The following is a 24,250-nucleotide window of genomic DNA, read 5'->3' as shown; positions in this document are numbered from 1 at the left end:
TTCAACAGACTCGCTGACTGGTCTCTTTAGAATCGTAACTTCTACAATAACCAACGGTATCATCATTATAATAACCAGTTTTTAAAAACCTCATTTTAAACATATTAACCGATCTACATTGAATTTAATAAACAAAAGGAACTGACATTGTTTGTTTGTTTGTTTATATGCCACCCCTCTCCAAAATGGTCACGTTTAAATTTATATCAATTAAACCCATATATCATTAAAATTTAAAATACATTAAAACCAATATCCTAACTCCAGTGCCCCTATGTACCCATTGAGATGTCCAGTTACTAGCCAGGCACCAATGGATGCTAATGGGGGTTTGGCTGGGAGGGTGTGTGTGATGGTATTATGGTTATGGTAATCCCTGGCCTCAACAAAATGCCTGGTGGAAGAGTGCTATCTTATAAGAACTCTGAAATCTAGGAAGCTGCATGAGAGCTCGCACTTCTGACAGCAATTCATCCCACCAGATTGGAACCAGGGCCAAAAAGGCCCTGGTTCTGGTCGAACCCAAGCACATCTTCCTGGGGCTGGGGATCACCAGCTAGTTGGAGTTGGCTTGGTCTGTTTCGCTTGGAGAGGAGACGACTGAGAGGGGATCTGATAACCATCTTCAAGTATTTAAAAGGACGCCATATGGATGATGGAGCAGAATTGTTCTCTCTTGCCCCAGAGGGACAGACCAAAACGAATGGGATGAAATTAATTCAAAAGAAATTCCATCTAAACATCAGGAAGGTGTTCCTGACAGAGCAGTTTCTCAGTGGAACAGGCTTCCTCGGGAGGTGGTGGATTCTCCATCTTTGGAAATTTTTAAACAGAGGCTGGATAGACAAAGAGGCTGATTCTGTGAAGGTTCAAGTGGGTGGCAGGTTACAGTGGATGAGCGATAGGGATGTGAGTGTCCTGCATAGTGCAGGAGTTGGACTATATGACCCAGGAGGTCTATTCCAACTCTATTATTCTATTATTCTATGAATGGAGAGCCTTTGAGGGAAGTGGTCATTCAGGCATGCAGGTCAAGTCCCAGACCATGTAAAGCCTTAAAGGTTAAAACCAACACCTTAAATGTGATCCAGGACTCAATTCGTAGCCAGTACAGCTGTTGGAGAACTGGTTGTGTATGTGTTCTCCATAGTGTCCCAGATAGGACCCATGCAGCCGTGTTCTGGAACAAGTGTAACTTCCAGGTCAGAGATAAAGGAAGGCCTGTGTAGAGTGAGTTACAGTCATCTAGCCTGGGGGTGACCATCTGGTAGATCACAGTGTTCCGGCGACAGGAAGAGCACTAGTAGCTTCACCTGACGTAGGTGGAAAAAAGCCTGGCGTGCTACTTTAATGACCTGAGCCTCTATAGTAAGGGAGATGTTGAAGGTCATTCCCAAGATCTTGACGGTCTGTAGCTGCATTCAGTCAATACAAGGGAGACGCACTCCCTCATGTGGCTCCTTCCTTCCCAGCCACAGGACCTCGATCTTCAGACTGAGCTTCAGGTGGCTTTGTCTTGTTCTGATCTTTTCCTAAGAGCCTTTACAGCAGCAGTGCAAGGCTATGTAACATTATAAATAGGTCTCAAGTGATGCTTAATAGGAACTGCCTCATGACGATGCAAACAGCAGCTGGAGGTGGACTGAAGCTGGAATCTGTAGACATTTTAAAGTCATTTAAATATCACTTGGGAATCTTCTCCTGTTTCAAGGAATGCATATAGAATCATAGAATCATAAAGTTGGAAGGGGCCATACAGGCCATCTACATTGGTTAGGTCCATTTGAATCATAGAATCATAGAGTTGGAAGGGGCCATACAGGCCATCCAGTCCAACCCCCTGCTCAACGCAGGATCAGCCCTAAGCATCCTAAAGCATCCAAGAAAAGTGTGTATCCAACCTTTGCTTGAAGACTGCCAATGAGGGGAAGCTCACCACCTCCTTAGGCAGCCTATTCCACTGCTGAACTACTCTGACTGTGAAAATTTTTTCCTGATATCTAGCCTATATTGATGTACTTGAAGTTTAAACCCATTACTGCATGTCCTCTCCTTTGCAGCCAACAGAAACAGCATCCTGCCCTCCTCCAAGTGACAACCTTTCAAATACTTAAAGAGGGCTATCATGTCCCCTCTCAACCTCCTTTTCTCCAGGCTGAACATTCCCAAGTCCCTCAACCTATCTTCATAGGGCTTGGTCCCTTGGCCTCAGATCATCTTCTTCGCTCTCCTCTGTACCCTTTCAATTTTATCTACGTCCTTCTTGAAGTGAGGCCTCCAGAACTGCACACAGTACTCCAGGAGTGGTCTGACCAGTGCCATATACAATGGGACTATGACTATGACATTTATACCTAAAAAGCTAGCTAGCTTTTTCTGACGCACATGAGATCACACTCTGAGTACAGAACTTAATGATAGCGAAGAGTGGTGACTTTAGGGACATAACATAAGAATTGGTCTCCAAAAAGGATTACACATTACAGATCCCACTCAACCATTCTGCTACACATTATAGAGAGTTCTATATGGGTATATTTCTATATAGAGTGTATTATCATAATCTTGACCACTGAGGAAGACCCAAAAGGGTCGAAATGTGTTTGGTCCTTGGTTCTATGTGCTGTTAGTTTGGTATAGTTTTTAAGAAGTTTTTATTCTGTTTTTAATTGTGCACTACAATAAATAATTAACAAGTTTTACATTATTTTTATTGTTCAGCTCAACTTTTGAGGTCCTACCTGTTAAGGTTGGGTTTTGTTCCTTTTTTGGTTTAGCATATGACATTTATACTACCATTTTTATGCCGTTGCCACATTAGTGTCACAGCTTTTCTAGGTTAAATGTCAGCTAGTGCATGCCCTCACTTTCCTACCCCCCTGCCAATGATGGCCCAATGTATCCTGAAACATATTCCTGTACTCTTGTGTGTCTTTCCACATTATCTACCTCTGACCCCAGCAACACTAAGCAACGCTAGTCTTGCTAGCATTCCTGTATATAAACGATGCATTCTGTCAACTCCAACTCTGCCTTTCTCAGAGCCTTGCTCATTTTCTTTTTCCTTTTAAAGATTACTATCCACAGCAGTATGCATGCATGTACATGGACTTTTACACAAACCACCCAAAATGTTAAAATACTTGGAATATGGAAGGAAGCAGGAGGGAGAAAGGTAACAGGGAACCAATTTGTACATTTCCTGCTATATAACTGAAAGCAAGGAAGAAAACAAGATATCATAAGTCACTTGCCTTTTTAATTTTAATGTTTCTTTTAAGGAGGCAAAGCAGGTCAATCCAGTCCTGGGACAGTGTTGCCAGCCTTCCCTTTGCTGAGTTTTCAATTATTTCTCTCCCTCCCTCCTTTCTACACTTTCTCTCTCAGGCACACACAGAGACACTCACTCACTCACCCACCCACCCACCCACCCACCCACTCACTCACTCACTCACTCACTCACTCACTCACTCACTCACTCACTCACTCACTCACTGTTATATTCAGCCAAGGCAAAAATCAGGGTTTCCCCAGATCCACCCACTGCATCTTTTCTTATACCCCTTCCTTTCTCGCTCTCTCTGTCTAAGTTTATTTCAATCCATAAAGCAGAGTTACCAAGGTTCTGAAGCTGTAGTTTTTATAGAAGAAACCATTGTTGGGGGGAGGGGGGGCATGGAGGCACAGATTTCTAGCTCCTAATTTGGGATTTATGCTAATTCTGTCTATTTTCCATACAGAGAAGAGAGCTTAAATTTTTAAAAGGAATTATCCTTAAATATGTAGACCTCAATGTGATTATAAATTTCTCTTTGTCCATAGCAGTTGATTCAGGAAGTACATTTAAAACTGCATTCCAGTCTTTCACACATGCTCATCAAATGTAGGCAAGAGGCTCAGAACCCCTTAAGATGGCCCCCGTGAGTGTGAAATCAGATGTCTGCGTTCCCAGTTCAAGGGCCACTTCACCAGTGGCACTAGTATGTTGTGAGCGTGCCACTTGTATTGCTTGACCAATTTGCACCACAGTACATATTGACTGTGCCTCTGCTCCAACTGCTTCTTGCAGCTTGGTGGTGCTATAGCACATGTATACTGGATAGCAAGACAACATTCAAAGACGCAATCACAGAACTGTTTCATCCCATCCTACTCTTCATGCATCCACTCAACTCAGAAATCTGAATATGCTGGCTGTGATTGTTTAAATTAGTTCTTCATAAGGCTATAATTTAAATGGGGGCTGCCCATGATGGCTGCCCCCATGCAACAAGTTGTTTTGTTGGCAAAAATACCATACCGGAAAACCTCTTGAAAACCCACACTTGAATTGGACACATCTGTGTGGAGAAGGTAACGTCTGACCTGATGTGACCATAGCAACCGCAACGTACACTGGGTAAAAATGGACTATTGCATTCATACAAATTCCTGCTGAGAAGCAATAGCTGTCAACATAGCTGAACTGGCGCAAACATTAGTTTGTCAGTGAGAGCATGCTGCATGGAAATTTTAGAGCATCCCAACTTTTGTGAGTAACTTTAATAATTTCCAGGATGAAAAATGGGAATCATAACTTGTACCTGGTAGTCTTTTTTTTTTGTAAACCATTAGCACACTGCCTTTTCTCCTAGTGTTATACTCCAAGCAACAAGAGTCACTGTTCAAATATTAAGATTTCTTAAATGACGGAGATGTTATAAGAGGTTGTCAGTGACAGGCAGCTTGGTTAGAATCTGCATAAGGGAGACCCATGTTTAGTTCTTCACTTGAGCAAATAGGGTTGTGGTGAGGATACAATGGACAACTGAGCAATCATATTTGCAGCCCTATAAAGAAGCTGCTAAGTAATGAAGGAAGTCTATATTGCTAAATTTTGCACTGCCATCATACTGGAGAAAATGGCTCCTTTGTATGGCATTATACTACTTCCCTTCTCCAAATTCTATCATCCTCAGCATCCACCCCCCCCCCCCAATCTGCATAAAATTCAAAACTCACACTGGCGATCCTAGGTGAAGTCTACAAGGTGGCAATCACAGCTGGCAATCCTAGGTGAAGCCTACAGGCTGCCCACATGGACAAGCATCTAGGAGCCCCCAAACACCTCACAATCAGAGAGTTCTCTGCAGCATGGAACAGATCCTTGGGGTCTTTGTCCAAGCATAAAGGTAGACTATCAAGACAAAAGCTAACCTGAAACATCATTCACTCCCATCATTCCTGAGCATAAGAAGGGTGGGTTATAAAATTGGAGATGATGATGATGATATTCCGCCTTAAACCAAGATGAGTACATAAGAAGAACTGTGTCAGGTCAGGTGAATAGTCTATGTAGTCCAGCATCGTCTCACACAGTAGCCAACCAGTTCCCCTGGGCATCTCCCAACAAGGCATAGAAGCCAAGGCCTTTCCCCAGTGCTGCTTCCCGGTTCTGGAATTCAGAGGATTAGTGCCTCTGAATGTGGACTTCCCCTCAGTCACCATGGCTACTTGCCATTGGTAGACTTATCCTCCATTAATGTATCTAATCCCATTTTAAAACTGTTTATTCCTGTGGTCATCACTACATCCTTTGACAGTGAATTGCACATTTCAGTCACTCTCTATGTAAAGTAGTATTTCCTTTTGTCTGCCCTGAACTTACTGCCCATTGTCTTCATTTGATGCTCTTGCGTTCTACTGATTTGGGAGAGGGAGAAGAGTTTCTCTTTGTTAAGTCTCTCTACCCCACGCATAATTTTGTAAACCTCTATCGTGTAGTTCTAGACTCCTCAGTTTTTCCTCATAGACCCATTATGCACGGGGGTTTTAGCGCACATTCGGGGTGGAATGGCGGCGACTAAAATCACCGATAACGCACGGAGCCGGCTGCAACCGGCCGCAGCTTCGGTGCATGCCGCCAAAAAAGCTGTGTCAGTGAAACGCGGAAGAAAGTGCAGCTTCCGGGTGACCGGGGCGCAACCAGAAGCGGCGGCCGGATCGCCGCGTGCATAATCGGTTACTCTGGGTTTTGCTGCCGTCGCACCCCGCCCCGTACATAACCGGTATGCGTCGCGTCTTCCCCCTCCGCGTTTTCCATGTGACCCGAAATCGCCGTTTCGGTGGCCGTGCATAATGGGCCATAGGGAAAATTCTCCAAGCCCCTAATCTTCTTGTTGCCCCCCCCCCCTTTTGTACTTTTTCCAGCTCTGCACTGTCCTTTTGAAAAGGCTGCGGCCCGGTGCCGGGCCGCGAAGGCCATGGCGCCGGGCCGTGGCTCCCTCTCCCCACCCCCCCCCGCAGTAAAAAACTTCCCAGGCTGCAAGCTTGCGGCCTGGGAAGCTTCTTACTGCGGGAGGGCGGGGAGAGGGAATCAGGGCCGGGCAGCGCATCGTGCGGGCTCAGGAGGAGCCTCCTGTGCTCAGGAGGAGCCTGATCTTCTGAAAGGAGCCAGATCTTCCATGCCCTGGCTTCAACCAAAAACCTGACAGAAGAACTCCGTTTTTCAGGCCCTGCAGAACTGAGAAAGTTCCGACAGGGCCTGTAGCTCTTCCGGGAGTTCATTCCACCAGGTGGGGGCCAGTCTGAAAAGGCCCTGGTCCTGGTCGAAGCCAGGTGAACCTCCCTCGGGCCAGGAACTTCCAACATATTCATACCCACAGAACGCAAAGCCCTGCGGGGGCATTAGGAAATAGGCAGTCCTACAGATATGAGGGGCCCAGACCAAGGATGACCTTGAAAGTTAATACCAAAACCTTGAACTAGATCCAGGCTGAGACCGGTAGCCAATGCAGCTGCCTCAGGCTGGATGTAGGTCCTCCAAGATGTTCCTGTGAGGACCATAACAGCTGCATTTTGCACCAGTTACAATTTCTGAGTCAAGGACAAGGGGAGGCTCACGTAAATTGACTTACCGAATCTGGAGGTGACCATTGTGTAACACCAAGCAGTCTGAGGACAGATGGGGTGCTAGTAGCTTCCCCTGGCGCAGATGGAAGAACGCTATGCATGCTACTCCTGTAACCTGGGCCTCCATAGACAGGATCACGGCCAAGTCTCTGGTGGAGGGTACGATGTTATGCGCAATGTTAATTTTTAAAAATTGGATTTTTTTGTCCCAGTATGCACCACCTTACACTTACAACCACTAAACTTAATTTGCCACATTCTTGCCCATTCACTGAGTTTGTGGAGGTCTTCTTGGAACTCTTCACAGTTTCCTTGGTTTTCACTATCCTAAACCATTTTTTATCATCTGTAAACTTCCCCACTACACTACACACACATAGTTCCGCATCATTTATGAATACATTAAATAGTAGCAGCTAAAATACCAATCCTTGTGCAACCCCACTGATTCCTTCCTTCCTTTGTGTGAACTGTCAGATAATCTTTTTTCCCCCTGTCATTTAACCAATTTTTAATTCATCAGAAAACCCATCTTCTCATCCCATGATTGCTAACTTCATTCAATCGCCCTGGGTGAAGTTCTTTGTCAAAAGCCTTTTGAAAGTCCAGGTATAAAATGTCAACAGGTTCACCATAATCTACATGCTTGTTCACATTCTTAGAGACCTCCAACAGGTAGATTAGGCAGGATATCCCTTTGCAGAAGCCGTGCTGATTTTTCCTTAGCAGGATTTGTCCATCTATGCGCCTAACAATTCTATCTTTGATTATAATTTCTACTAATTTGCTTGGGATAGGCTGACAGGCCTGTAAATTTCCTGGTTTCTCTTTGGATCTGTCTTAAAAAATTGGTGTAATATTTGCTACTCTCCAGTCTTCTGGTACAGCAGCTGAATTTAGTGATGAGTTACATTTATGGATTAGTAAATTAATGATCTCACATCTAATTTCCTTAAGAACTCTGTGTGTTTGTCATCAGGGCCTGGAGACTTATTGGTTTTTAATTTCCCCAGTAGATTTAGAACTTCATCTCTGGTCACCTCAGCTTGACTCATTTTTCCAGACTCTGTTTCTGAAAATAGGTCATTCATTTGAAATGAGATGTTTGAAGAGATCTTAACAAGCACAAAGTTTTAGCACAAACAAAATGAAAAGTGTTTAAAAAAAGATTTCATATTAATGAAAAACTGCTGGCAGGAAACACACCTCCCCTTGTTGCCACATCAGTGGGCAGAAATGTCCTTATTGTCATAATCATGAAGGCAGAGGAAGATGAGTGCCCAGAATGCTCCTTTCTGCGGTTAGAATCAGAGTTATTTTTAGTCAGGAGAGCAAAAGTGACTAGGGATATTTTTGTGGGACTAACCTCTGTTCCTTTCCCCTTAGTTTTACTTCAAAAATGTTTTAGTACTTTAAAAAAAACAATAACCAAGTATCCCCCTTTATTAGCCAGTCCACAGACTATGAATTTGCTTTTAATGATTTGAGCTCAAGTATATGAACAACCAGTGCACTAACTTACCATAGGAAGATTCACAAAACTTTTTTTTAAGTCAACAGACATTTACTTTCCAGTGGATCTCAATATATGAAATTGGACTTTTGAATTAAGAAATATCCTGAACATTCTATGAAATGTGGATTGAATCCACATTTGAACACTGGCATATATTTCAGCACTAGGACAGGTATCAAAATGAGTGAAGGGTTAAAAGGCAGTTGCTTTGCCAGTCGAGATTTATAAAAGTAGCTATAGAGTCAATATGTCAGCAATACAAGACTCCTCCTTTACTCTGCGGACCAGTACTTTTTCAAACCTCTAATGGAACTGGATACCAAGACTTTACAACTTACATAAGGGGTTTCTAGAATGACCCTGAAGATAGCACCAGTCCAGTACTAAAGAGTCTGTTCTGAAAACCCACAGTATCTAAGAGGACTGGATTTCATTTTCAATTGAGTTAAAGTTATCAGTTTACAGAAACAAAGCAGGTGATCAAAATATGATTGAAATGGATCTAGGTAGGCATAATGGTCACAAAATTGTTTGGACATATTTTGTTTGTGCTAAAACCTTGTGCTTGGTAAGATCTCTACCATATACTGCCAAGAACAACTTATAATAAAAATTTAAAAAACCTAAAGTCCTCTCCTTTACGAAAAGGCATGAGACACACAGATGGCAGGTTGAGGAATGTGATATTGAGCAGGTTAAACCCTTTAACTAATTAGGTATGGTCTTCCAGTCAAGAGGGTCAAGGAGAGCCCAAGCAATGCATAATTGCATATGGCTGAGAATGTCCACAGAACAACTTCAGCCATTCTGAGATGCTACTTTAGAAAAAGAGCTTCCTATATCCCTGCAGCATTCAAGGTTTTCCAGGGAAAGATGATTGCCTAACGAATGTATGGTTTTCAGCTCTTTGTTTACAAAGATCTTCACCCTTGGAAGCAGTGCAGCCCAAGTTTTTGCGATCAATATTTGGAGTCCCTCAATACATACCAAATGCTCTCCTCAGGTTGGAAACTGTGGTCTCATTTGAGACATGCCATTTACTGCATAAAATTAAATTGTAATGCCCCAGGACTTACCCCTCTTATTTTTCATGATAACTCAAATTGGCTGAGAACTGTTGAAGGTAAATTGCAAGAGTACAGTTTCTCCCCTTCAGCCCTGTTACAGATAGGTTTTCAGAAAGTCAAAGAAAAACTTAAGGAATGGATTTGGGACCTGGTCCCTCAGCCTGATAGGGCCTGACTGCAGCGGCACCCAACTATAACATACCACTCCAAAAAACGTGTCATTGAACTCCCCAGGAAGATCAGAGTAGTTCTACACCTTGTTGCTTCACTCTGATCTTTCTTCAGAAATAACTCGCAATGTCACAAAATTTTGTTTGAGGTCATGAAACAGGAGGGCAGGATGCTGGAGGAGGGCAGGATGCTGTTCCCATTGGCTGCAGAGGAAAGGACACGCAGTAATGGGTTTAAACTTCAAGTACAACGATATAGGCTAGATATCAGGAAAAAAATTTTCACAGTCAGAGTAGTTCAGCAGTGGAATAGGCTGCCTAAGGAGGTGGTGAGCTCCCCCTCACTGGCAGTCTTCAAGCAAAGGTTGGATACACACTTTTCTTGGATGCTTTAGGATGCTTAGGGCTGATCCTGCGTTGTGCAGGGGGTTGTACTAGATGGCCTGTATGGCCCCTTCCAACTCTATGATTCTATGATTCTATGATTCTATGAAATACACATAAGCAGACAGCAAGGCTGGATTATAGTGATACTTCCAAATTTATTTACTGATCTTAATATTGTATGTAGCAAGTTTTCAAGCTGCTTTTATTTCCAAATAAACTGAACTGAACTAGTGGATAGACAGGAGAAGTTTCCCTTCAAGTTCAGTGTCATGTGCATGAAAAACTATCACTCACGATCCCCCAGAATTGTTCCTCATTGGGAAAAGTAGATACAAAAATGGGCAGGATTCGGGAGGGGGAAATCCAAATACCAAAAATATTATCGGTTTACTTGAATAACCTGAAATATACTGAAACCCAAGTTAAAAAAATAACAACATCGACACCCCCCCCTCGGGGGAACATCCCTACTCTCAGTAGATTGAGTATCTGTCCTTTTGGCTTTGCCAAATAAAATTTGGAAGGTAAAGGCCATACGTGGGTTGGGACTCACATACCCGAGGGACCGCCTACCGCCCTATGCCCCCCACAGGGCCTTACACTCTGAGGGTGAGAACCTGTTGGTTGTCCCCGGCCCGAAGGAAGCGCGCCTAGCCTCAACCAGAGCCAGGGCCTTTTTGGTCCTGGCCCCTACCTGGTGGAATGACCTCCCGGGTGAACTGCGGGTCCTGCGGGATTTGTCAGCTTTCTGCAGGGCCTGTAAAACGGATCTCTTCCACCAGGTCTATGGTTGGGGCTGAGGTCAGCGAATCGGGAACATCGCTCCCCCCCCCAGGAGTCGGAGTGTACGCTACTCCCCCCATCCTTTCCTCTTCATCTCTTTGATAATGGGGGAGGGATGGGATTTTTAGCCATCATGTTAGTAATTTGATGTTTTAATGGGAATTTTAATGGGGCTAGTTGTTGTGACCCGCCTCGAGTATGTTAGGACAGGTGGAAAATAAATCTAATAATAATAATAATAATAAATGCTGAAAAGTAAAACAAGAAAAATATATTGCTTCTATGAGTTCAATCAGGAATTCTGCACCTAAGCTGTTACATGGTGAGAATTCAAAATGGATCTCCCTCTGCCTAAAGCAATCTCTTCTGAACAAAGGGAGGAAGGACAAACTTTCTCTTCCTGTCTCTTCTGTGTGTAAATAGACATGTCACAATGGAGAAACAATATTTACATACCAATAAACAAGATCACATGACCCACTCTGCCTGTTTCCACTAGCAACTATTGTCAACAAATAGTTAACCCTTTCTCTGGCAGTCAGTGGCTGACACTAAAAAACAAAGTCTAACAAAAGTGGGGTATAAAAACAAACTCCTTCATTCAACTACCGTGCTCAAGAATGGTAATATGAGACTGGATGGCAGTTATTCAACTGTCTTCGGTTCAGAGTAGGTTCCTTTAGGGATCAAAATGCTGACATCCTCCATTCAGTACTGGTGGCATGAAATAAATATTGGAATATCCTCTTTGTGCACAGAAAAGAAAGGTGACTGAAGTATAGTGATTAGCAAACAGCTCTAACACGGCACATAGGTTGATAAAACATCTGGCCCAATGTAATATAATTCCAAATAATCAGAAAAGGTTTTGTTCTGTCTTTGGATATTAAAATTTACAATTGTCCAGAATGGAACTCATTTCAGTGCCATGTTGCAGAGCCCATTGTGGAAAGTTAACAGGTATTTGTTCAACTGTGCATCACACCAAAAAAAAAAATTAAATTAGTTCTACATATGGCTGAGGATGCCTCAGTGAAGGGGAAAGTAAAGATGAAAGGCAAACAGAACAAGGGTGTCATACATTTCCCATCACCTCTAACTGACTTTTTCCAGAGTGGAAATGAAAAGACTGATAAAGATTTCATGCTGTCAACAGCAGGTAAAACCTGCTTTTTCTGAAGAAATCAAATATGGATTAACAGACCGTAAGATAGAGAAGAAAGTTTGCCCTGCTGATGGACTGCAGAAACTTACAGACATTTTATATCCTAAAGTTTGATCTAATTTGGTGAAAATCCCCCCCCCTTTTTTTTTCTTTCTAAACTTTCATGGTGTCCTTCAAGATAGACTGCAATTAAACCAAAATGTAATTCCTATCAAAAGCTTGACCAAAAGGTTTTCCTTTGCTCTGTCTAACATGCTGAACATATGGACCATTTCTGCACGTAGGGGTAAAATGTGAGTAGCTTCATGCAAACACGGAATGCATTTTAAATTAAAAAACCAACACTGCCACGTTAATATGGAGAAATGCCAGAATGATACAGCACACACCACTTTTCGGGATTTGTGGCTTTTCAGAATTTATTTCTATCTGGGTGGATTTCTGAGATGCTGAACATGGTCACTGGAGTTAATAATGGCTAAATTGCGATGCAGCTATTGGACAGCCTCAGAATGCAGGCGATACCATGTAGAGGGGGCTTTAAAAGCCGCCAACATTTGAAGGTTGTCCAGAAACATATTCCTTATGGTATATAATTAAGATACATAAAAAATAAATAAGATTTCAAGGGTGATCACCTGTGCCACTGCTAGCTGCTGTAGCAGCAGTCACTGATGCCACCAGCAAAGGGAAGTCTATGACCAGCAGCAAACTCAGAAAGAGCAGTTCAGAAGATGTTCGGTAGAAGCAATTTCCAAGGAGTAATTGTGTGTCATGATGACACCTAGATTTTAGCAATTGTATCACAGGGTGTGACATAAGACATGATCATTTGTACCACAAGATGGTCATACATTGATTTCTTCTGAAGCGGCAGTAGTGAGGGTGGGGATAGTGGAGTAAATCAGATAGCTGGAGGTGGGGAAGACTTTCTTGATGCTGTGCCTGGCTTCATCTTATGGTATTGACACAACCTGCAATCTCAAGTGCAGACAAATTTTAAAAGATATTGTAGCACTTTGAGAATAATAGAATTCATGGTCCGTTTGCATCCGGGTACATCTGAAAGACAGGACCTTAAAGTAATACATTGGTTTGACATGAAGGAAACGAGCAACAAACTGCTGCATTATTTGTACTTGTTAGTAAATCTACTGATCTTATGGTGACACAGGCAGAGTTGATTTTGATTAGACACAGGCAGGAAGGAAAACAGTTAAGTCACACTTTCCTGCTTCTTTTTTGTCCTCAGCTCCATTCTTAAGGAAGCCATGTTGTCTTATTGTTCAGTATGGCTTTTACTGAATGTCTTAATCTGTATGAAGGATGGCATCTGTCCAACAGCCGTGGACTGAGGTTCTACAAAAGCGGATCACCTCATGACCACCCAAACCTGATGCAGAAAGACATGGGGAAAATGTTACTATCATTTATTTATTTTATCCAGTCCCGGAGATCAAAAAGGCCAGGAGACTGTCCAGTCCACTCCATGCTTCAAAGTAGGTTCATCTACACATGTAGACCACAGCACAGAACAAGCCAAAAGCAGGCACTGCACAGGGAGGTAGGGTCTTTTGAACAAAGAGATATCAAATATAATTCAGTTACAAATGGTTGCGAGTAACAAAGCAGTTTTTATTTTATTAATATATGATGATGGCAGGGGTGAGGCTTTAAAATAGGCTGTGTAAAGCCACATGAAACCTATAAGAAAAGAAAATCCAAATGAGATAGAATCCTAGAATTTGGCTCTAAGCTTATAAGTTGCCAGACTGTTTCTTTGAATGAAGCTACCATCTTTGGTTTTTATTGCTGGTGCAGATACAAAAATAAACTAAGGACATGGTAATCTACAGAGAGATGCCCTTCTCAGATGAATTTTGAAGTTGCAGGCCATTTGGCAGTGTGCTCTGGATTTGCATTGCTATTTATAAAGAGATAGGAGATGTCCAAGCCTCCCTCTTTCCCACTGCTTTCTGCACTTATTGTGGCTGGCTTCTGCTCTCAGGCAGGAGATCAATCAGGAAGTTAACCAGGGGCCCAGATGCTGCTGCTGGAAAAACACATTCCATAGTTTGGCTTCTGCATCTTAGTCCTGCCAAGTTTTCCCCACAAATGGCCACGGTTTTTGGCTTTCCTGATGAAGTAAATTGAGGAAAAGTTAGGAGAACATGCTCTGCTCCACAACTACCATAATAAGAACAGCCAAGTCTGTGCCCTTCCCTATACACGCATTCTTCTACTATTTTGCTTGGAAACATTTTTCCTTTTGGACAATTAATCTGTTAACCTGATGAGTATTGCTTTTCTGGAAAGCTAAATTCTTAAATCAAAGCATTTACCATGGCCCACCAGCTTCCACTTAAACTGTGCAAAAACCTTGATGGCATTGTTCAAAGTTAGGCTCCATCTGAACACTGGTTGTGACAGGTAGTTGAACTGCAATTGAATCCAAAATCAAAAGGTGGTCTAGAAAATAGTTTTATTTTTGCAATGAACCAGAACTGAACCTGGAGCTAAAATCTTGCCCAGAACCCAATTTAGAAGTTAATCCTTGGTAACAATGCTTGTTTGCTGTCCAACATATGTGGTTCAGTAACCAGAAGCTCAGAAAACCCTTTGAGGGCGCTTGGAAATGGCTTCTCTGATAAAAGAAAGAGAAGTGCAGGGTGAGAGAGAAAAGAGAAGAAAAAAGGACTGTGGGATTCTTCTCTCTCCCTTTTTTTGACAGCAGTTACAAGGAAACTGCTTAGATGAGAGCAACAACAACACCAAAAACTTACCTTAATAAGGTGTGGTCAAGGTGACTTTTCTGAAGACTTAGGGCCAAACCACATGCTACATGAGAGTCCCAACATTAGAATTTCTTATAGACTTTTTAAAAACCCAGTTAGGACTCCTATGGGAAAATGCACACAAGGAAATGGTTAAATGGTACATCCCTGATGAGTTGTTGTGGAAAGGGGAGTTTCCTACTAAGTCTCAACAGTTTAAATAGCCCCTCCGGTAATGATATTAGCCCAATGGGAAGAAAAAGACAGAAATATCACACTTGTACTCTTTCCACAAAGCTAATGTTGGCTTCAGAGGGGCTATTTTCCTCAGACATCAAAGTAGACTCATACAGCTGCTAACCAGAAGCACAAGAGTTCTGCACAGTAAGACCTGCAGAATTGTTCCAGGCAGCCAGAGGGCTATCGGACTCTTGCTTATGGAAGGAAATTGACTGATTTGCAGCCCACTGCAATCATTCTTCTGAACACTCTGCAAATAAAATCTCATTCATTCTAACTTGAACTCCACATTAGGAGAAGACGCTGACTTATCCAGTTCTGTGGGAAATCTTTTGACTGTTCAGTTTGAGGATGTGGACAGGATTTTTGGATGTTTAAGAACTACCACCTACTTGTACAGCCCTTGCCCATCCTGGCTAATTAAATCTGCCAGGAAGCTGGCAGATTGGATCCAGGAGACAGTAAATGCCTCCATGAGAGAGGGAGTGATCGTTCCTGCCTTGAAGCTAACCGTTGGTACCTAAAGAAACCTACAGTGGACCTAGGAGAGTTGAAGAACTGCCTTCCAGTCTAAAATGTACCATTTTTAAGCAAGGTGATTGAATGAGCGGTGGCTGGGCAACTTCAGGGATTCCTTAATGAAGTGGATTATTTGAATCCATTCCAGTCTGGTTTCAGTCCTGGTTACGGTCACTCTGGTAGATGACTTGCACCTTGTGCTAGATGGAGGAATGAGACTCTATTAATTCTCCTGGACCTCTCCATGGCTTTTAATTATCATCATTATTATTCTGGACCACCTTTCAAAGTTGGGACTGGAAGGCATTGTTTTGCAGCAGTTTTGGTCCTACTTGAAGGTAGGCTTCAGAGTGCGGGGCTAAGGGACTGCTGATCAGTCCCGAGATCTCTGGTCTATGGTGTGCAGCATGGTTCCATCTTGTACCCCATGCTAAAAAGCATGATGAAACTTTGGAAGGAAATCCGGTCTGTCTGTCTGTCTGTCTGTCTGTCTGTCTGTCTGTCTGTCTGTCTGTGGTGGGATTTGTTGGGGAAAAGGAGAGGGAAGCCTGCAGTTGGATAGAAGCTGCAGGTCTTCCCAGCTGGGCTTCTCTGATCAGATTGCAATGCAAATGTGGTTTCTGTGGATCTGCCAAGGACTGAGCTTGAAGTCCAAGGCAAGATCCAAGCAGACATACAATTGACCAATGCACTGCTAGATCTCATCTGCCAGATTCCAGAGGAGGGCAACAAAGATAGTGAGGGGTTTGGAGACCAAGACGTATGAGGAAAGGTTGGGGGATCTTGGTCTGTTTAGCCTGGAGAGGAGACGACTGAGAGGAAATCTGATAAGCATCTTCAAGTATTTAAAAGGCTGCCATATAGAAGATAGAGCAGAGTTGTTATCTCTTGCCCCGGAGGGATGGACCAGAACAAATGGGATGAAATTAATTAAAAAGAAATTCCATCTAAACCAGGAAGGTGTTCCTGACAGAGCGGTTTCTCAGTGGAACAGGCTTCCTCGGGAGGTGGTGGGTTCTCCATCTTTGGAAATTTTTAAACAGAGGCTGGATAGACAGAGAGGCTGATTCTGTGAAGGTTCAAGGGAGTGGCAAGTTACAGTGAAGAAGAAGAGTTGGTTCTTATATGCCGCTTTTCCCTACCCGAAGGAGGCTCAAAGCGGCTTACAGTCGCCTTCCCATTCCTCTCCCCACAACAGACACCCTGTGAGGTGGGTGAGGCTGAGAGAGCCCTGATATCACTGCCCGGTCAGAACAGTTTTATCAGTGCCGTGGCGAGCCCAAGGTCACCCAGCTGGTTGCATGTGGGGGAGTGCAGAATCGAACCTGGCATGCCAGATTAGAAGTCCGTGCTCCTAACCACTACACCAAACTGGCTCTCTGAGTGGATGAGCAATAGGGCTGTGAGTGTCCTGCACAGTGCAGGGGGTTGGACTAGATGACCCAGGAGGTACCTTCGAACTCTGATTCCACGATTCTATGTTTCTATGAAATCACTGTTCCAGCTGACCGGAGTTAAGGGTCTGTCAGACTTCTCTCTGACCCATCTCAGACTGAACTCTAATTCCCCCCAGCCCACAGCCAGTATAACAACTCCCAATCAGCTGTGGCTACCTAATCACAGGATTGTTGTCCTGACTAAACTGCCTAGTGAGGAGTTTTATCTCTTCCCTCACTGCTGTTGTTGTTTCAGCACTTAGAGCTGTGCTTTATTTATACATTTATTTTCCTTAGGCTTTGCCAGCTTTGGGAAAACGAGGTTTCATATTTGAAAAAAATAGGATTTAACCATCATACTTTAGAATTCCCTCCAGTCTGTGGGATCCCTCCAGCCCAGTCCTTGCTCCCATTTTGGCACACAGTGCATCTACATATAGGATACCTACATAACTGATCAGGAAAATGGGAATAGAAGAGGAATACTATATACTACACATCCCTTATAGATAACTTTCCAAAGGATGCATGAAATAGTCAAGTACTTTTGCCAGGTTGGGGAGGAGGGAGCTTGCTAGGTGTTTGTCACTTCATTTTTTATATGACATTTTCTCATGGGACAAAAGGAAGCAATCTGTATTTTAATAGATTAAAAGTGGCATGGGAGATTATGCTACTGCAAATGTATTGGACACAACAGTTCCAGGATTTATAGAAAGTACAAGTATCACATTTGCCTCATAACAAAATATTGTGAGTTGAATACAATGCAGAGAAATAGAATTTCACCTCTGCAAGTGCCATTCCAAGCCAGAGGAAAAAAGGAGGGAGTGAACCTTACTGTCAGCATTGAAATCTCCAGTTATTTTTGTTGGTTATCAGACATCTGGTTACACCTTGGAAGATTTACTACCAAATGTCAGAATCAATATAAAGTGAAAGCTCCTGCTCACCAGCTATAGCAGCTGCAGCTCTGTGATCTATATATCAACATTTTTTTAAATCTAGTAAACCCCTGTCATTATGAAGATCTTGTTCCTGCTTGGATTTCCACAACATTCTTCTGGGCAAAATCTTCAGAATGTTTTCCTATGCTAGCCCCCTGAAAAGGCACTTGCACAGGAACTTTTGGTGAACAGACAGGAGACAGGTTACCCTAAACATTGATATTACAGCATGCCTGCCAAAGAATTGATTCATAAGAGCTGCTGGGTTTTTTTTGTTTCTTCAGCCTGGTTGGACATTACTCATTTGAGCTTTGTGCCCCAGGAAGAGCTTGATATGCTTCTGGAAACTGGAAGGAAACCAAAGGGTTATATCAATTAACTCAGACTTTGCTATAATGGGCTGTATTTTTTTAAATCCTTGCCCATGGAGGGAAGCACTTTACTGTCCTTTTTTATTTATTTTTTATTTTTCAACTTCTAGACCGTCACTCTCGACAAAGCTGTCTCATGTCAGTTTACAGAGTATAAAACCAATAAAATTATAATATAAAACCCATAAAACCCTTAAACAATACAAATAAACGGTGGCATAATAAGTTCCTTAATCCTCCTAAAACCCAGTCCTGTTGTTCCAGCCTCGGGCCTATACAGATGACCCTACGCAATGTTAGCCCAGGGGGGGCTGGATCATTGAAAAAGTAAAAAGTAGGGCGGGATCCACAGTTTAGTAACTCCAGTCACCACCCTGGCCTCAACCAAATGCCTGGCAGAAGAGCTCCATCTTACAGGCCCTGCGAAAGCCAGAGAGCTCCATCAGAGAGTTCTTCCAGGAATTCATTCCACCAGGTTGGGGTTAGAGGCAAAAAGGCCTGGCCCTGGTCAAGGCCAGGCGATTGTCCTGGCGGTTCGAAACAACCTGCAAATTCATGCCCACAGACCAGAGAGCCCTGTGAGGGGCATAAGCAGATAAGCGGTCCCTCAGATAGGTAGGACCCTGGCCACATATAGCCTTGAAGGTCAAAACCCAAACCTTCAACTTGATTGGGAAGTAAATTAATAACCAGTGCAGCTGACGCAGCACCAGCTGGATATGGGCCCTACAATATAACGTAGTGAGGACCCTTGCAGATGCATTTTGTATCAGTAGCAATTTCTGGGTCAAAGACAATGGTAGACTTCTTAGTATGGGGATCAAATGAATCCCCATAAGCTACAGAAATTAGTCAGAGAAAAGAAAATACACTGTGAGTTTTATTGAGAACAGCAGCAGCAAAGAAGGAAAAAGCTTTAACGTATTAAGTAGTCTTCTTTGACAGTACTGCAGGAAAAATTCAGCAAAAATACCAGAGATAAATTAATTAAAAATTAATAAAACGAAACAGTGTCAATTTTAACTAATATTTTAATCTTAGTTTCTCATTTAATACAATGGGGTGAGGTAATAAGACACTGATACTTTTGAAGTAAACACTGCACTTAACAGAGAGTGGGCATGAAATACAATACTGCAATTTATGTCACTCAAATTAAGGACAATACTGAGGTCCATTCCGCACATCTCCCAATGTTGCTGGATATTCATGGCAGCCTGAACAGCTACAATTTGTAGTAGAATTTTGACATTTCACACAGTGCAAATTGAAGCGCAATATTCATGCACCTGTAGCACTTTTTTGGTAATGCACATGTTTCCTGTCTTGCAGGAATTGCAAACAAGGTGCTCTAAATTTGTGGCACTTCTGTTTGCCTCAGCCAATCAAACGGATCGCCCTCGTGGCTCCGAAATGCCCCTTTCCCCTTACATTTTATTTTTTAAAAATCATACATACATGACAACGAATATGTGTTAATTCTTTGCTTCACACGGAACTGTATTTCGTTGTAATTTCCCCCCAAAACTGGCTTTTTACACAAGGCTAAACTAGGGGGGAGGTATTCATTGGAAAAAAGCCCACTGAAGGAGCGTTCACAGTTCCTCCATCCACGCTAATTAATGCAGCCTGCTGGCGGACATGCGTGTAATTGTTGACATGCATCTCCAAGAAAAAAAAATGACATACAATGCATGTTAGTGCCGGCAGGGCAACATTTGGGCACATGGTGAGCAAGGGACTCTGTGACATTATGATGTTCACTTTGAAAGTTTAAAGTTTAAAACCTTCTGTCAAATGAAAAGCATGCTCATTTGTTCGTTGCTTTATATGGTTTGTACAGAAAAAAAGGCATTCCCATCTCCAGGAGGCTTGGGGGCGGGAGTGGTGGAGGGACTGTCTTCCTAACGCTATTTTGAGAACGCACATGTAGTTTGCTGATGTGTTGCAGGTTGTTCTCAGGAGTCAAGCACTTTTTAAAGGGGGAACCCACTTTTTACGATTCCCCCCGAAGCATTATAAAAAGCGAATGGTGCGGGAGTGTTGCTGGAGTTCTGCAGTTTGTGTACAATGTCATGCATAATGTCAAAAATGTAGCATTTACGAAGTGTTACAATTCAGCTACATTAAAGTTGTGTGGAATGGATCTGAGTATGCTCTAGAGCTGTAGAAGTCTTCCCACCAAGGGGCTTTCCGTACCGGGATCTTTGTAGCAAATTGGTTTCTGAATGAAAAATCGCCATTTAAAATAGTGGAATTCGTCGTTATGCATACCTGCCTTTGTAGTGGAATCCAGTTGCGTTTTGTAGCGTTTCCCACAGGCTTCCGGTCTCGGCAAAAATCGCTAGAAAGGAAGCGCTATTGCCAAGCTCATCCCGCCCCTGGCCGTCAAGCAGCCAATGGGCAGCCGTTAGCATGCTCCCAAACAGCCCCTTTCCCTTTAAGAAAGTTAAAAAAAAAAAAACACACCCATTGCAACGAATCTGTGTTGATTCGTTGCAACGGAGAGACCCATCCAGCTGCCCGGTGTGTTTGAGCTGTCGTTTGATCGTTGCCACGCTCCCTCCGAGTGAAAAAAAAAATCCCCCCCCCTCACGGGCCCGATTTTCGGCCGAAAAAAGTGTAAAAAATAAAGGGAAAATACATCAGCAAACGGGCTTCTCTGTTGTTTGTGTCCAAAGTGTTGTTTGTGCTTAGTGACTCTGGGGAGGGACTGAAGCCGGAGAAGCCTCTAAACAGAAAGAGGCTCGCTGGTGCGTTTATCCCCGCTCGCTCGGAGAAAAAAAAATGGCGATCGCTTCGCCGGAAGATCAGAGGAGAGAGCCAGGGGGAGGGACTTTGTAGAAACCGCAACAATGTTAACGCACAGGTCTTTTTCGCTAGTGTTGCAGATTGGTTGCAGGAGTGTATCGCTTTCCGGAGGGTGAATCCACTTTTGGGGATTTCCCTGAAAGCGCTACAAGGAAGTGCTTTTTGCGGATCGGTTTCAGGTGTGTGGCAGATTGTCAACGACGTAGTGCATAACGGCAAATCAATAGCGTTTTCAATTGGCAACCATTGTGCGATTTTGAAGGCGTGCGAAAAGCCCCCAACTCTTCCAGATCAATGTGACCCCACAGAGCAAAAACCAGTAACCTACTTTGCCTCCCCACCAACCCGTTTGGAAGATTTCGTAGTGTGTTTTTTAAGTTCCATAATCTAGAGCCTTTGTTTATTTAACACTTCTGCTTCAAATCAGTGGGACGCAATAGTCTCTCCTGTGTGCACCTCCTAACAATATTTGAAGACATACTCTCTTAAAACTGTTTGGCACTGCAACAATTAAGCAATATTGTTTTTCAAGGATTCATGTTTAATACTGAGTTTCTACTTCCTCTGCAGCTGCATTGCCTGTCTCATTCTCTACTGCTGCTTCAGCCCGCTTTGTAAACTGAGCTTCTCCCACTTAACTGTTCTGTACAAAGTCACAGCAAGTACTCACTGGAGAAGTCATAGTTAACCCCAAGTCATGTGACATTTCAGGCTAAGCTATCCAAGAACTCACTTCCTCGACAGCTCTGATTCAGGCTCCCAAAAATGCTCTGCAGAGTGAATCACACTTCCTTTTGGAAATGACAGGACTTCCTCAGCAAGTTGTTCCAACTCGCTGGCTTCTCATCTTTGGTGTTATCAGGAAAGGAATGAATTTCATGTTACATTTTTTCCATGGTCAGCTGGGAGATATATCCTTTCCAGAGAGCAAAGAGACCCTGTGAGTCAAGGATGACAAACTGATAATTAGTACCAGGCATAAAACTAAATGACAAACAACAATTACCCAAAGCCCTTGCATGCTGGAGAATGAGTGTGTGCTGTTTAAATGCTTCTTTGGTCACCTCAGTTCCAAAGAGCAAAACGTTCAAGGGGGCCCTTGGGGGACTAAGCATAGCAACGGGTGACTCCTTAGATTGTTGTTTATCATAGTTGTGGGATTGAATCACACACAAAAAAACCCCTTCATACTCACAGTGCTGCTGAGGATTAAAAAAGGCAGGGAGCCTATTTAGTTCTAGGCATAAGGACTGTGTATATTAATAATGGGAATTGTCTGTGCAAACAGAATCCAAACCTCGATTCCTGATGAAGGTACATAACTTATTTTTATCTTCTTTATATTGTGTATCAAATTATTAAAATTGGAGAAAAATTAAAAGCTAGAGAGTATAGCATCTGTAATTATTCTGAAATATTATATTTTCCCAGGGAGGGCAGGGTTAAATTGTTTTATTGTACAAACTGTTCCATAGCAATTTGCAAATGCAGCAACGTCTGGGCACATTTTGTGATTTGTGACACTTCCCCACCTCCTTAATTATCATGCCATTTTGTGAACACCAGGTATTTGGGATAAATATCTAGCCATATGGGGAATGATCATTTACATTTCATGGGAATTTCAAGCATCACTGTGAGTGTGTGTACACAAACTATTTAACTCCTTCATTGTTACAGCTAATATACTCCACATTTAAATTAACTGTTGCAGCATTTAATGTACTTCATGCTTCGAGATAAAAAATACAAACAGCTGAACATCCCTTTCCTGAAGATGTTGCTTTTTAACATACTATGGAGAGAGAGATGGAGGTAAAAATCATTTTTTTTAAAGGATGAATGTGAGATTCCTCTGACATCATCACTTTCTGACACTCTTCATTCTTCTATACAACAAAGCAGTCTGCCACACAGTTCTCACCTCCTCATTCTCCTACTTTTGCCAAGCAATTCTCACTATCATACCTAAGGCAATTCTGCAGAAATGCTCTGCCAGGGCAGAGGTAAGGCACACAGTTTGGACCAGTTACATGCAAAAAGGCAAGGAAATGCAAACCAAAGCATTCCTGCCCTTGGCAGTTATCACAGACACTGATGCTTCTGTGTTGGTCCTGCAATGTAGCCTCCATGGAAGAGCCTGATGCCATTACGAAGTAGAGTTTGCTTAGACATGGGATTCCAGTAGTGCTTTCACATGAATCTTTTCCCTTTTTATTTAGCATTTATTATGAGATTTTTATTAATGCTATCAAACAGAATTACCCCTTTTCATAAACAGGAACAAATAAGCAACAAGAACAAGTTAAGATGCTAAGATTACCATCAGAAGCCATTGTGCTTAACCTATAGGCACTGATGAAGAGAATGTTGACTCTTGAAACCTTACACTCGGAAATCTTGTTGGTCTTTAAGATGCTACTTGACGTCACCTGACTATAGACATATAGTCTATATTAGAACAGTCCTTTTGGAGCTGGTGGTCCTGGCATTGGATCCATTGGTTCACCTATAAAACTATTGTTGCTGGACTGGGCAAACTAGTGTGTCCTTGACACCTGAAAACATGTCAATCATTTCAAGTTCCCCACTTGCACAAGGGCATATATGTTTCTATGATATCTCCCTTCCAAAAATGCAGATGGAGAAAAATAAATCAGCTGAAGTAAAAAAGTTAGTATATTTGGGAATTAGTAAATTGCCCATATAGTTAGTTGGCACAAACTTCTTGTGATGAATATCACTAAAATATTTGCCAAAATATACTCAACTTTATTTAAAATCCCATCCATCCTCAAGCAAGAATGGATGGATTGCCAGATCCCAGTCAAAGGCACTTCTTTATGTATCTTTAAATATCATCATTCTTCCATTGTATTCGCATGCTTACTGGAGCAGCATGCTAACATGCTCATGGGAGGTTTCACACAATGTACAATTGTATAGATACAGTTTCTTCATGGAAGGAACTCAAATTGCCTAGCAAGTCATTTTGCCACTTCAATATGCAGATCATTCCCTCCATGAAAAAAAACACTTATTTTTATGTAGGAGACAAGGGGGAATATTAGTGAAACCCTTCTCCCTTATGTACTAGTTTCAAGCTCTAACTATGAGGGGGACAAATCTGTGAGAGAGTGTTCAACTATACAGTCCACTGATTTGATGTGCTA

General features: G+C 42.6%; 1 long non-coding RNA gene across 4 annotated transcripts in view; it reads right to left on the bottom strand.

Annotated features, from left to right (window-relative positions):
* Positions 1-24,250, bottom strand: part of LOC143839994 (uncharacterized) — a 203,564-nt gene that overhangs the window by 69,560 nt on the left and 109,754 nt on the right. For 2 of the 4 annotated variants that reach the window (XR_013231959.1, XR_013231958.1), the window contains one exon: positions 20,701-22,015. The exons of the other annotated variants lie outside the window; for them this stretch is intronic. This is a non-coding gene — a long non-coding RNA (uncharacterized LOC143839994). Of the gene's footprint in view, positions 1-20,700; positions 22,016-24,250 lie in introns of those variants that run through there. 4 annotated transcript variants of the gene reach the window in all.

Source organism: Paroedura picta, chromosome 6 (assembly GCF_049243985.1).
Source record: "Paroedura picta isolate Pp20150507F chromosome 6, Ppicta_v3.0, whole genome shotgun sequence".
Classification (NCBI taxonomy): domain Eukaryota; kingdom Metazoa; phylum Chordata; class Lepidosauria; order Squamata; family Gekkonidae; genus Paroedura; species Paroedura picta.
The sequence above is the reverse complement of the archived record's forward strand: the minus strand, read 5'-3'. Positions and strand labels throughout refer to the sequence as shown.